This window comes from Euprymna scolopes, unplaced genomic scaffold, assembly GCF_053919585.1.
Source record: "Euprymna scolopes isolate OS-2025 unplaced genomic scaffold, ASM5391958v1 sca333, whole genome shotgun sequence".
Lineage (NCBI taxonomy): Eukaryota > Metazoa > Mollusca > Cephalopoda > Sepiida > Sepiolidae > Euprymna > Euprymna scolopes.
The window spans coordinates 5,001-15,000 of NW_027633362.1; the positions used below are offsets into that span (position 1 = coordinate 5,001).

Here is a 10,000-nt window from a genome sequence, read left to right on the forward strand (position 1 = left end):
TGCGGAAGGCGTCCAAGTGAGCGGCGGCGACGCCAGGAGGCCCCCGGGGTCGACTCCGCGGCCCCCGGGTCGGTGTGCGGGCCTCCAGAGCTCGATAAAGTAGTGGTGTCGCTAGCGGTCGAGAAGGCACTTTTCGACGCCTACTGCCACCCCCACATGGCGGTAGGCGCAAAACTGGAAAATCGCCGACCAGAAATGTCGCTTCGTATAATCGACGTTTTTTTTGACCACCATTTTCAGGTGTCGGAGGTGGGTCTGGACGAATACCAACACCATTTCTGGGGTTTCACAACCGCCCGGCTTCTCCGACATATGTTGGAAAGGAGTAGCGATCGAGCGAAGGGGGCTGTCGGTAGGCGGCCGCGGGTTGCATGTGTGCCCGGGACAGCACCCCCATCCAACTAAGGGGTGTCCCCCGGGGGCCAGGGGGACCTCGTCCAGGTCGGCCGGGCGCTTCCAGACGCCTACCGACACCGGTCAGGTCGGCGAGGCTCCCGGCGGCCCCGAGCGGGACCACAGGTTGCGGAAGGCGTCCAAGTGAGCGGCGGCGACGCCAGGAGGCCCCCGGGGTCGACTCCGCGGCCCCCGGGTCGGTGTGCGGGCCTCCAGAGCTCGATAAAGTAGTGGTGTCGCTAGCGGTCGAGAAGGCACTTTTCGACGCCTACTGCCACCCCCACATGGCGGTAGGCGCAAAACTGGAAAATCGCCGACCAGAAATGTCGCTTCGTATAATCGACGTTTTTTTTGACCACCATTTTCAGGTGTCGGAGGTGGGTCTGGACGAATACCAACACCATTTCTGGGGTTTCACAACCGCCCGGCTTCTCCGACATATGTTGGAAAGGAGTAGCGATCGAGCGAAGGGGGCTGTCGGTAGGCGGCCGCGGGTTGCATGTGTGCCCGGGACAGCACCCCCATCCAACTAAGGGGTGTCCCCCGGGGGCCAGGGGGACCTCGTCCAGGTCGGCCGGGCGCTTCCAGACGCCTACCGACACCGGTCAGGTCGGCGAGGCTCCCGGCGGCCCCGAGCGGGACCACAGGTTGCGGAAGGCGTCCAAGTGAGCGGCGGCGACGCCAGGAGGCCCCCGGGGTCGACTCCGCGGCCCCCGGGTCGGTGTGCGGGCCTCCAGAGCTCGATAAAGTAGTGGTGTCGCTAGCGGTCGAGAAGGCACTTTTCGACGCCTACTGCCACCCCCACATGGCGGTAGGCGCAAAACTGGAAAATCGCCGACCAGAAATGTCGCTTCGTATAATCGACGTTTTTTTTGACCACCATTTTCAGGTGTCGGAGGTGGGTCTGGACGAATACCAACACCATTTCTGGGGTTTCACAACCGCCCGGCTTCTCCGACATATGTTGGAAAGGAGTAGCGATCGAGCGAAGGGGGCTGTCGGTAGGCGGCCGCGGGTTGCATGTGTGCCCGGGACAGCACCCCCATCCAACTAAGGGGTGTCCCCCGGGGGCCAGGGGGGACCTCGTCCAGGTCGGCCGGGCGCTTCCAGACGCCTACCGACACCGGTCAGGTCGGCGAGGCTCCCGGCGGCCCGAGCGGGACCACAGGTTGCGGAAGGCGTCCAAGTGAGCGGCGGCGACGCCAGGAGGCCCCCGGGGTCGACTCCGCGGCCCCCGGGTCGGTGTGCGGGCCTCCAGAGCTCGATAAAGTAGTGGTGTCGCTAGCGGTCGAGAAGGCACTTTTCGACGCCTACTGCCACCCCCACATGGCGGTAGGCGCAAAACTGGAAAATCGCCGACCAGAAATGTCGCTTCGTATAATCGACGTTTTTTTTGACCACCATTTTCAGGTGTCGGAGGTGGGTCTGGACGAATACCAACACCATTTCTGGGGTTTCACAACCGCCCGGCTTCTCCGACATATGTTGGAAAGGAGTAGCGATCGAGCGAAGGGGGCTGTCGGTAGGCGGCCGCGGGTTGCATGTGTGCCCGGGACAGCACCCCCATCCAACTAAGGGGTGTCCCCCGGGGGCCAGGGGGACCTCGTCCAGGTCGGCCGGGCGCTTCCAGACGCCTACCGACACCGGTCAGGTCGGCGAGGCTCCCGGCGGCCCCGAGCGGGACCACAGGTTGCGGAAGGCGTCCAAGTGAGCGGCGGCGACGCCAGGAGGCCCCCGGGGTCGACTCCGCGGCCCCCGGGTCGGTGTGCGGGCCTCCAGAGCTCGATAAAGTAGTGGTGTCGCTAGCGGTCGAGAAGGCACTTTTCGACGCCTACTGCCACCCCCACATGGCGGTAGGTGTAAAATCGGAATAGACCGGACCAGGAATGTCGAGGGGGAAAAAAATGACAAAGTCCTGGTGTGCCTAGGCGTCGAGAAGGCACTTTGCGACGCCTACCGACATCCCCATGTGGCAGTAGGCGTAAAACTGGAAAATCGCCGACCAGAAATGTCGCTTCGTATAATCGACGTTTTTTTTGACCACCATTTTCAGGTGTCGGAGGTGGGTCTGGACGAATACCAACACCATTTCTGGGGTTTTCCAGTTTGAAAGTTTTATAAAACATGTTCGGTAGGAAGCACACTTTGGTGTGTCGGTTCGTCGGAGCAGCGACTCTTTGCCTCGTGGTGGTCCGGAACGTCTCTACGGGCTTGTCGCAAAGGCGTCAGAAAGTGGCATCTCCGCCGCCTAGGGCTGTCACCGTTATCGCTGTCGCCGCGCTCCAACTTGTTTTGATCCGCCGCCTTCGTTCCTGCCAACCGTGCGCCCGCTCATCGTCGTTAGGTTATAATACGTGGTACGTGTGTGTGCTTCTCCGTGGGACCTAGGGGCTGCTCGACGTGTCGAACGATATGTTGGAACAACTAACGGCTCCTTTTCCTGGTTCCATAGTCGTCGTGGTACCCGCGTCGTCAGCCATATCTATGTCCACCATGTTTAGCCGATACGTTTGCTGCAGCTTCTGCTTCCGCCTCAGCGTTCGCCGCTCTCAGCCGCCGCTGTTGTTGCTGCCGTTCTGCCATTCAACCACTACCTGCGAATCTTTCGATGATCGGCCGAACGACCCATCGCTGTGCGACCGATAAATCCTCCGGATTAGGGAGAAACGCCGCCGCTCTCTGCCGCCGTCGAACGGAAAAACGTACATTGTAACGAACGAACGAACGAACGAACGAATTAACGAACGAGCGAACAAACAAACAAAAATAGCCGCGGGGGATGCACTATGTAGATCCTGATCCCCTTGTAACCATACGTACGTTGTTCGATGCTCTCCCGTCCTGGAAGTCGCCGCAGCAAACAGGAGGATGAGCAGCAGCAGGCGCCGCCGCCGTAACCGCCGCCTGCCTGCCGCCTCCTACTCCTGTCAGCGTCCGATCTCACAGCCGTGTGAACGTTCGCTGACACCCGATTTCTTTCCGTCTGGCAAAACCTTGGACGTCCCGCTCGCGGTACACGTGCTGCAGCGACTTCTCGTCCGACAACGCATAAGCGTCGACGTCTGCCGCCGCATCTTCTGATACGTGGACGGTGATAGCGCTAGTCCCTTCTTGCGCCACCTCCACCTTTGTTAGCGCCAAAGAAGATCGATCGAGCAGTCGTGGTCGCAGTCGATTAACCCGTTTTCACCGTCCGCAGTTCCCAAGCCGCCGATCAAGTCGTTGCTCTTCTTGTTCGTTCTTCCCATACCGTCGATTTGCACGGCTGCCGGATGAGCCATCCTCTGTCCGGCGAAGCGCTCACGTCAGTGATCGATACTTGCACCGACAGTCCTCCCGCTCGCGACTCGGTGCTCGAATCGGACTCGTTCGTTTTTATCTCGATGCGATTGTGAAAAGGGGGACCGGTCGTCAATGTCGTGTGTGTCGACGATGTTGTTCGCCCGGTCCGCCGCGTTGTTGTCGTTTTTTTTTTTTTTTTTTCCCCTAACGTTCGCCGTCGCACGGACGAAAGGGTGAGAAAAAAAAAAAAGCTCGAAAAAGCCGCCCAAAAAAATCGGACCGAGGAGCCGCTTGCGAGAACGCGCCATGTGCACGTTGTCTCTCCTCGGTTTTCCGAGCACGAACACGACGCCGGTCGGTCGGTCGGTCGACGAAGGCGACGACGAAGGTGACGGGAAAATTTACGCCGCCGCTGCCCTGGTCCAGCTCCTCCCCGATGACGGCTGTGATGTTGACGTTGACGTTGGCGACGACGACGACGACGACGGAGACGACGACGACGACGAGACGGCATCGATGGCGACCACGATGACGACGACCTCGACGAGTTCAGTCTGCACCTTGACCTCCGATGTCCGTGTGCACTGCCGTCGTGCTGTTTGTCGTTTGTCGTATGTATCGCTGTCAAGGGTGCCGTTGTCGTTGTTGTTGTCGACGTTGTTGCTTGCTCTCTCGTCTCGGTCGGTTGGTACGTTGATGACGACGACGACGACGACGAAGACGACGACGACGACGACGAGACGGCATCGATGGCGACCACGATGACGACGACCTCGACGATTCCAGTCTGCACCTTGACCTCCGATGTCCGTGTGCACTGCCGTCGTGCTGTTTGTCGTTTGTCGTATGTATCGCTGTCAAGGGTGCCGTTGTCGATGTTGTTGTTGTCGACGCTGTCGTCTGTTCTCTCTTCTCGGCCGGCTGTGACGTGGACGTTGACGACGACGACGACGAGACGGAATCGATGGCGACCACGATGACGACGACCTCGGCGAGTTCAGTCTGCACCTTGACCCTCGATGTCCGTGTGCACTGCCGTCGTGCTGCTTGTCGTTTGTCGTATGTATCGCTGTCAAGGGTGCCGTTGTCGTTGTTGTTGTCGACGTTGGTCGCTTTCGTTCTTTGAGTCTCGGTCTCGGTCCAAGTCAGGGGAGAAACAAAAAAGAGGCCATCAGCGCGGGCAGCGCGCTTCTACTGACGGCGAACCCCCTCGAAAAATAAATAAACACGTGCCCGTCGTTGTAGTTGTCTGTCTTATGTCGGTCGGTCGGTCGGTCGGTCTGTCGTTCTGTCGAAACAAAGTCCCAAATTCCAACGATACCTGGTTGATCCTGCCAGTAGTCATATGCTTGTCTCAAAGCTTAAGCCATGCAAGTGTAAGTTCACGCCACGCATTAGAACGGGCGAAACCGCGAATGGCTCAGGAACCGGACCTAATCCTCGGGACCGTATTCCTCCTCGGAGGCGATGGATAACTGTGGCAATTCTAGAGCTAATACATGTGACACAGGCCGCGATCGGTCGGCGCGCCGTCGTCGCCACGCCTCGCGCGCTGGCACCCGCGTCGGCCGTTCCGGGTCGCGGCGCTACATATTAGACTGAGACCGATGCGCGTCATTCCGTCCTCCCGTCGTCGGCGTTCCCGCTCGCGGGTCCGTTCGGTGGCGGGGCTCATAGGGCGGCGCGCTCCGCTTTGGTGACTCTGGATAACTCACTGGTCGATCGCACGAGCTTTCACGCCCGGCGACGGGTCTCTCGAGGGTCCGCCCTATCAACTGTCGACGGTCGGTTAAGTGCCTACCGTGGTTACTACGGGTAACGGGGAATCGGGGTTCGATTCCGGAGAGGGAGCATGCGAAACGGCTACCACATCCAAGGAAGGCAGCAGGCGCGCAAATTACCCACTCCCGGCACGGGGAGGTAGTGACGAAAAATAACGACGCGGGACTCTGTCGAGGCCCCGCGATCGGAATGAGTACACTTCAAATCCGTTAACGAGGACCAACCGGAGGGCAAGTCTGGTGCCAGCAGCCGCGGTAATTCCAGCTCCGGTAGCGTATATTAAAGTTGTTGCGGTTAAAAAGCTCGTAGTCCGAACTCGGGTTCGTGGTCGCGCAAGCGGCCCCGGGGCGGCGGCGCCATCGTCCGTCGTTGACTTTGGTCGTCCGTTCGCATTCCCGGCCCTTTCCGCCGGTGTCAACCGCTAGCATACCCGCCACGCGGTCCTGCCGGCGAGGTGGACGAGGAGGTCGTGATCGGGATCCGGGAAAAAAAAACAAGTGGTCGTCGGTTCGGTTCCGGGAGTAGTCTAACGGGGGGGTGCTACGTGTGTGTGTTTGGGTGCGTTCATTCGCATCCCCGCACTCTGACCCCCGCGCTTCTCTCCCTCTCCCTTTCCGCGCGTTCCTCTTTTTTTTGAACCCCCCGGTCCGCTCCGAGTCCCTGCTTCGTGTCTTGTCTGCGCGCGTGTTGCGGTCGGCGGTTTCTCCTCCAAGGGTGCTCTTAACCGAGTGTCCGCGGCGGCCGGTACGTTCACTTTGAAAAAATTAGAGTGCTCAGAGCGGGCTGTTCAAGCTTGCATACGATAAGCATGGAATGATGGAAGAGGGCCTCGTCTACGTCTGTCGGTCTCCGTCTACGGCGAGGCAATGATCGAAGGGAGCGGTCGGGGCCACTCGTATTGCGACGTTAGAGGTGAAATTCTTGGATCGTCGCAAGACGAACTGCAGCGATGGCGTGTGGCAAGCACGTTTTCCTCGATCAAGAGCGAAAGTCGGAGGTTCGAAGACGATCAGATACCGTCGTAGTTCCGACCGTAAACGATGCCGACCGGCGATCCGCCGGCGTTCGCTTCCATGACCCGGCGGGTAGCCTGCGGGAAACCAGAGTTCGGTTCCGGGGGGAGTATGGTTGCAAAGCTGAAACTTAAAGGAATTGACGGAAGGGCACCACCAGGAGTGGAGCCTGCGGCTTAATTTGACTCAACACGGGAAAACTCACCCGGTCCGGACACCGGTAGGATTGACAGATCGATAGCTCTTTCTCGATTCGGTGGGTGGTGGTGCATGGCCGTTCTTAGTTGGTGGAGCGATCCGTCTGGTTGATTCCGATAACGAACGAGACTCCGGCCTGCTAACTAGTGCGCCGATGTCAGTGATTTTTACGGCGGGCTCGGCGTCCTCCGTGGCGCTCGGGTCCGGGTCGGTTTTCTCACGCACTTCTTAGAGGGACGGGTGGCAGAAAGCCACACGAGGCGGAGCGATAACAGGTCTGTGATGCCCTTAGATGTCCGGGGCCGCACGCGCGCTACACTGGAGGTATCAGCGGGACTTCGCCCCGGCCCGAGAGGGTTGGGAAACCTCTGAACCACCTCCCGTGATAGGGATCGGGGCCTGTAACCAACCCCGTGAACGAGGAATTCCCGGTAGGCGCGGGTCAACAGCCCGCGTCGATCACGTCCCTGCCCTTTGTACACACCGCCCGTCGCTACTACCGATCGAACGGTCCGGTGAGGTCCTCGGATCTGGCCGACGACGCCGCCGGGCAGTGCGCGACGTGTCCGTCACGACACTCGTGCATCTACGCCTCGGCGTTCGATGCCTGGAGAAGACGACCGAACCCGATCGTTTAGAGGAAGTAAAAGTCGTAACAAGGTTTCCGTAGGTGAACCTGCGGAAGGATCATTACCGTTTTCCCCGTTCGAGACTGGTTTGTTGTTTTCCGGCCTACCTCCTCTGTCTGTCGGCGTCAACGCCTCGAATGCGCGCAAACAAACCTATAAAAGGCGGAGCGAGAGATAGATTTGTGGTGACGCGGAGGTTTTTAAAGCCCCAGCTCTTCTTGCTTGCTTCCGCGTCTTACCACCTGTTTGTTTTTTCGCCCACCGCAAGTGATGGCCGCTTCTTCTTTGCCTTGTCGCCGCTTTATCGTTTTTTGTTTTTTTGCAGCCGCTGTGCCACCGCCGCTAGCTAAAAACAAACTACTCGCGACATTGCAATGCCGTCACGCCTCCTCGCACAGACCTCCTCGCACACTACTAAATCTATATAAACAAAAACTAATATAAAAAAACCCAAGTGCTGAACCCTGGACGGGGGATCACTCGGCTCGTCCGTCGATGAAGAGCGCGGCCAGCCGCGAGAACTGATGCGAATTGCAGGACTCAGTGAACATCGACACCTCGAACGCACATTGCGGCCCCGAGATCCCTTGTCTCGGGGCCACGTCCGGTCGAGAGGCGGAACGTTACATGTCTTTCTCCGTTAACGAAACGACATCTTGCCGTCCCCGTGCCCGCCCGGTCCTCGGCACGGTGGTAACCGGGACGTCGCAGGAGCGAGTGACGAGGGGGAAGAAAAATAAAAAAAGAATTGACTCCTTTCAATGTCTTTTTTTTTTTTAAAACCCTCTCCGGCCTCCTCCTTCGTCTCCCGCTGGCAGACCGCGGAGTCTTTTCCCTTTTCGACCGCGTGAAGAAACACTGTGGAGGAGGAGCAGGAGGAGTCTGTCCGAAAGCAGCCGAAGGGAGAACAAAACAAAAAAAAAGCACCGACCTAACCGACTGCCGGACGTAAGCGCCGCCTGCTCGTCTCGCTCTCTGCCTCATGAAGGTGTCTCTCAGCGACGCCTCGAGCAGCGCGACGAGCACGGCCGTCGCACCGTAAAAAGGTGGCCGCGTCGTAGGCAACGTCGGATGGGGAGGACCCAGGCTTTTTTTTAATTGTTGGCTTCTTCATTTTCGGTCGGACGGGCGCTATATCGGCCAGCCGTCGTCACACGGAGGGTACCGATCGAGATTCCTCTCCTCCAAACACCACACTCTACTAAAAACCGCCGCCCTCGGCTCGGACGAGACGACCCGCTGAACTTAAGCATATCGCTAAGCGGAGGAAAAGAAACCAACCGGGATTCCCTTAGTAACGGCGAGTGAACCGGGAGAAGCCCAACGCCGAATCCCGTCGCAAGTAAAAGGCTTCGGGACGTGTGGCGCATGGGTCGAAGGCAGCCGTTCGTTTTCGTCTCGCATAGTTCGGAGTTCCCTCGATCGGGGCCGCCCGCGGCGGGTGCCAGGCCCATTCGGTGCGGACGGCGAGCGACGGCCTTCGATCCGAGAGTCGGGTTGCTTGGGAACGCAGCCCAAATCGGGTGGTAAGCTCCATCCAAGGCTAAATACCGGGACGAGTCCGATAGTCGACAAGTACCGTGAGGGAAAGTTGAAAAGAACTTTGGAGAGAGAGTTCAAGAGAACGTGAAACCGCCCAGGGGTAAACGGGTGGGACCGCTCACCGCGATCGCGGGGGGACTCAGTCCGGTGCTGCCTAGGCTCGAGCCCAAACTCGATGTGTGTTCTTGAAAGAGAGGCCGTCGCGGCACAGGTCGTCGTTCGTCGTGTCCGCGGGGGACTCGTTCCCCGCGGTTCCAGCTTTTGTGCCCGCGTCGCCGACGAAGGAGACGGGCCGCGTGGATAGCGGGAAGGGAAACGTGGTGACGACCGTGGCGTCGGTAGGTGGCTGCGTCGGTTGGCTGCGACGGAGGGGACTCGTCCTCTCGATCGCTGCTGCCGCCGGGCCCTAACCCGCCGCATCCGTCGCCGCCGCTTCTTCTTTCCTCCTGCTCCCTCCGCGCGCGACTCCGCTGCACCCGTCCCCTTCATCATCGCTCGGCGTAATCATGGCGCGGGCGCTTCGGCGCGACCTCCGCGCGGCCGGCACCGGACGCACTTCCCTCCGGTCCGTCGTCGGCGACCCGTTCCCGGCGTGCAGGTCGAACACGCGGGTTTTTTCCGTAGGCGGCAGGCGTTTCATCACCCTGAAACCCCCGTCTTCCCACCTTGTGAAGTCGGGGGCCACCGGCCGTCGGGCCCGCGAACGTAACTGCCCCTTTCTGCCGGGAACGGAGGAAATCTGACACGATCCGTTACACGTGGCGAGCCGGTCCGTTTTGATCCCGCCGGAAGTCGCGTGCGGCGACGCACTCTGTGTGTCGCTCCTTAGGCGCCCCACCGTCTCGGGCGCGTGCGCGATGAGAGGCGGGATAGGACTGGCGCGGCCTCGCCGTCACGCACCTCGCCGACGTTTCGGGTTCTTGTCGGGGGCAACCCCGCCCGCGCCCGTTTCCGTTTCCGGAGAGGTCGCTCGGCGACGCTTTTTTACTCGAGCCGCCCGCCACCCCGGGTCAGCGACGTGCATCGGCAACCCACCCGACCCGTCTTGAAACACGGACCGAGGAGTCCTGGCCGTTCGCGAGTCGTAGGGGCCACCTCTGACTAACCCCGAAGGCGAAGCGAAAGCGAGAGAGCGTGTAGGAGGGCGTCGATCGGGAGAGG

At 60.0% G+C, this 10,000-nt stretch overlaps 3 non-coding genes across 3 annotated transcripts in view; all 3 read left to right on the forward strand.

Moving 5' to 3' along the window:
* The first annotated feature begins 4,993 nt into the window (after positions 1–4,993).
* Positions 4,994–7,361, forward strand: LOC145274311 (small subunit ribosomal RNA). The gene has a single exon (XR_013866643.1). It is a non-coding gene; the product is annotated as a small subunit ribosomal RNA (ribosomal RNA).
* A 396-nt stretch (positions 7,362–7,757) lies between these two features.
* Positions 7,758–7,915, forward strand: LOC145274303 (5.8S ribosomal RNA). Its single transcript, XR_013866638.1, has one exon. It is a non-coding gene; the product is annotated as a 5.8S ribosomal RNA (ribosomal RNA).
* A 594-nt stretch (positions 7,916–8,509) lies between these two features.
* LOC145274305 (large subunit ribosomal RNA) overlaps positions 8,510–10,000 on the forward strand; it is a 5,718-nt gene continuing 4,227 nt past the window's right edge. The window contains exon 1 of the ribosomal RNA XR_013866639.1: positions 8,510–10,000. This exon is cut by the window's right edge and continues 4,227 nt beyond it. This is a non-coding gene — a ribosomal RNA (large subunit ribosomal RNA).